General features: G+C 39.2%; 1 non-coding gene across 1 annotated transcript; it reads right to left on the bottom strand.

The window, feature by feature from the left end:
* Window positions 1-1846: 1846 nt before the first annotated feature.
* Window positions 1847-1953, bottom strand: LOC133283862 (small nucleolar RNA R71). Its single transcript, XR_009747839.1, has one exon. It is a non-coding gene; the product is annotated as a small nucleolar RNA R71 (small nucleolar RNA).
* Window positions 1954-4312: the final 2359 nt, after the last annotated feature.

The raw sequence follows: 4312 nt of genomic DNA, 5'->3' as shown, positions 1-4312 counted from the left end.
TTTTATAGTTTTCTTTGTATTTTTGTATAGTTTTAACTTTAGTTAAGTGACAACACTTCTTCTTCATTCTGTATCACCCACTTGAGACTCCTCACGAGCAACAACCATATTCTCCACTTTTCATTTCGTTGTACTCGAAGTTATTTTCATTCAAATACAAGTGTTCTTTCTCTCCTTTTCATTCGTTATCTCTGAACTGAATCTCGGGTCTATGGGATTTCAGTTTGGAATAATTTTGTTTAAACTAGTAGCCATGGGCTAAACTATCTAAGGAATGGAAAAACTGCAAAGTTCTTAAAGACTTATTTTCGAAACTTTTGTATTTAAACTTTTGGATTTCTCTGGTTAAGTGAGCTATATTCATTGTGTATCAATGGAAATTGAACACATACTGAGAAAGAAAATTCCATAAGAAAGGGATTTCAGACAGCTTAACCAGAGGGGGAAGGTAGTGTTGTGGAAACAACACTGCTGGTTGCCTTAGGAATAAGGGGCCACCTCGTTCATTTTAAGGTCCTGTACCCAGTACTTGTTGGAGTCAAGGGGGCCATAGGAATATGGAAACTTGTGAGCCATCCAGTCCATAAGTTGAGGAATCAGACGTTGGCAGTTAAGAGATTGGAACAAAGACAAAAATGTTAAGTCTTGAGTAGAAAGAATAATTATTTAAGAATTGAACAGTGGATCCGTTCCTTCTGTTAAAACTGTTTTACACCATCCATCCTGTTGTCTCTTAATTACTGTTATTACTATTGTTATTTTTCTATTATTTGTTCGATCTTGTATCTATAACTCTCCCATGAATATTGCTTTTCCTTCTCTCAACAAGAAGGGTATCATACATAACGAAGCGATGAACTGTTTGCTGTCAGATTGAACCTACTGTCCTTGAGGAACGTTGTCAAGACAGTAGAGAACGTTTGACCAGACAGGTCAATTACTAACTTTTCTTTTCATTTTCATTCTTTGTAAAATAGTATAAGACATTAATTAGAGTTTCATCCTCGTGGGAACGATAATCTGGGCATTAATACTCTCATTTATTACTTGATGCGTGCACATGCGCACTTGGGTTGAAACTAAGAGAGAAACTGTGTTCTTTCTTAGTGAACTGAAGAACGTCTTCATCATAATATATTTTTCACCCAACAGCTTTTGACCCAACAAGTTTTTGGCGCCGTTGCCGGAGATAGATACACTAAATTTTGTCCTTATTACTGTTTCAGTACATACATACTCTGTATATTTCATTTTTATTTCTTATTTTATTTTTGTCACATATTCTGCTGATATATACACTATATGTTTTATGGTTTATGAGTGAAGAGTCCGAAACAGATTCTCACCACTCCACTGAAATACCTGAGTTTTCTTTGACCCTGAGCCAGAACACACCTTACATAGAAGAAGAAGAAATCTCAGGGAAAATAATTTTGAAAACATGGCTGATCATAACAATAACAATGAAGGAATCCCTCCTTAACAGAACTTTAGAACTTTGGCTGCTCCTTTCAGGAACAGACCAGAAAGGGGAGTAATCTTCCCTCATGTAGCTCCCAATTTTGAATTAAAGCCCATCATGTTCCACATGATAAGGGAAGCTGGAGTCTTTCATGGACTCCCTGCAGAAGATCCTTACACACACCTCACAAACTTTCAAGACATCTGTGATAAATTCAAAGTTGAGGGTGTAACAGAGTAAAGTATGAGAATGAGGCTATTCCCCCATTCCCTAGGCTCAAAAGCAAAAACATAGATGAAAACTCTCATTCCTGGATCCATACACTCTTGGGAGGAACTTTCTAACAAGTTCATAGAAAGGTTTCTTCCTATGTCTTGCCAAGCTGATGTTAGAGCAGAACTCTCTAACTTTAGAATGTTTTATGGAGAAAATCTTTATGAAGCTTGGGAGAGATACAAGGACATTATTAGAAAATGTCCAAACCATGGGGTGGAGAGTTGGGGTGTTTTACAATCTTTTTATAAAGGCATAGATCATACTTCTCAATCACATTTATACTTTGTTGCAGGAGGATATTTCTTTACAGGAACCCTTGAATCCAGGTATGAAATCATAGAAAGCACTGCAGAAAGATGTCTCCAATGGACGAATGAGCCCAATAAGGAAGCCAGGCATGCTAGAATTAGATAAACAAACTGCCATGGAGTCCCAACTGGCCACATTGATGAATGAGGTGAAGAATCCGAAATATGATCAAGAGCAACCAAGGATGGAAGTCTTACAATTCACAGCAACTGAGAGTGAACCATGCTCAGCCTGTGGTTACCTTAATGATTCAACAGACTGTCCATCTACTCGCCTTGGTGTGTTATGCAGAAAATTTTGGGAACAGAAACTTCACCCAGGCCAGAGACAATCAGAATGCAGGAAGCAACAACAATCAAAACCTTGGAGGAACCATAGTGGAAGATCATAACCATAATCCACAATGGAGACCACCCATGAACCAGAGTCCATACAATAATCAGCAGCAACATTATCAACAAGGCAGCAGAAATGGAGCATAGGAACCACAAAGAAGAACCAATTATTCTCTGTTCCAAAGAGATGACCAACGCATCAACACCCTAGAAAATTATGTCAAAGAATATATCACCAGGAACGATGCTGTGGTCAGAAATATTGAATCCCACCTGGGACAGATAGCTGCTAGCCTCGATACCAGAACACCAGGAAAACTACCAGGGGATACTGAAGTTCCCTCAACCTCTTCTCCACAAGAATGAGAGGTAAGTAACATGTCTAGCTAAGGAGAATAAACTAAGCACTGACTGGGAGGCAACCCAGTGGATATCTTTGCCCTTTAACAAAGAGAAAAGTTTGGGGGTGGTTAAACTTAACCACACAGCTCCCAAAATGGAGGGGACGTCTGATGTTCAACTCCAAGTCCAAATAAAATATGTTCCGTTCCAGGAACATAGTTTTGGGGTGGTTCAATAACCACACATTCCCATAAAAAAAATTATTTTACACATTTTATTCACAATTTTTAATTATTATTTCTTTGCCATGCAATTTATATTTCGGGTTCTTTTATTAAGTAGGTTTGCATTTTATTTATTAGGAATTAGTCTATTATTATTTGTTATTTTAGAATGTAGGTTAAAGACAAAGGGAACGTTCCCTGGCTTAGGAGATAAGAGTGACAAGGACACATGTCCCTGCTGAGTCACTTACATATACGCAGCCGTTATCAAACCTGCACTCATTGCGAATTTTGAAAACGTGCCCTGAAAAATCAACTGTCTCCTCTGCAATTAATGCAACTGCTCCTACCCTATTTCCTTCCCTCTTCTAACCTAAATTGTTCCACCTCCTTACCACCATCAATAGCAGTTGAATACCACTCACCCTGACCATTCGTTCCATAACGTTCCCATTCCACTACTTCTTCAACTCCCTGTCTTCAACCTCCACGTCCTGAAAAACTCCTCATTTTCCCTCCTCTGCATGCTTATTTAAACTCATTTCCTTTCTTCTTCAATCTTTACCATTCTCTGCTAACTTAGAAACTTTTGCTCTTATTCTCACTTCCCTCTACATTCTGCCTTAATCTTCTCTTTCTTCAACTATGACCAGACTTTCAGTATCTTTTATTCCTGTGGCCAGCCGTGGCCAGGAGCCCGAAATCAGTGAGGAGGTTGTTCATCTCTACCCAGAGAGGAACATCTTCCTACAAAATAAGGCTCTTCTTCCCTCCTTTGTGAAGAAAGCCTTGCTCAGCCTCAAATGGCTTGCGTTTGCCACTGACGAACGAGAAGTCAACATCTCGTTGGTGGCTGAGTTCTTGTATCACGCAAAAAGGCTGCCTAAGGAGAACATCAAGGATGAGGCGATGGTGAGGGGGAAGAAAGTATCATTCTCCCCTTCAGCCATCAAGGAAGTACTCAAACTCCCCACCATTTCTAAATGCACGTACCAAGAATATATAGATAGCAAAGAGGTTTTGAAATTCACAAGGGACGTTAAGGACCTGATCGCATCAAGAATCTCGTCTACTCCAAAGGATCCCTCTGCAAAGGAAGCATGAGAGATGATGAACCCTTAGTTCATCATGGTTTTTAGCAGGAATTAGGATCAAATTGTGTGATTAAATGATGAAAAAACAAGGTTAATGTCCTAAGATGTCCTCAATTACAAGTTCAAGAGCTTTATTGGAAATTTGTAGGAAAAGCAAGCTTGAAAGACAACTGGAGAAGGAAGAAGATTCTGGAGCTCAAGAGGAGAAAAATTGCCTAAGTGTTGAGCGCTAAAACGTTCACACTGAGCGTTTTAGCGCCCTGCTACAGG

This window comes from Gastrolobium bilobum, unplaced genomic scaffold, assembly GCF_033153095.1.
Source record: "Gastrolobium bilobum isolate Gb01-03AN ecotype WA unplaced genomic scaffold, APGP_CSIRO_Gbil_v1 utg3322, whole genome shotgun sequence".
NCBI lineage: Eukaryota > Viridiplantae > Streptophyta > Magnoliopsida > Fabales > Fabaceae > Gastrolobium > Gastrolobium bilobum.
Note: the sequence above shows the minus strand (reverse complement) of the source record. Positions and strands in the feature narration are given on the sequence as shown.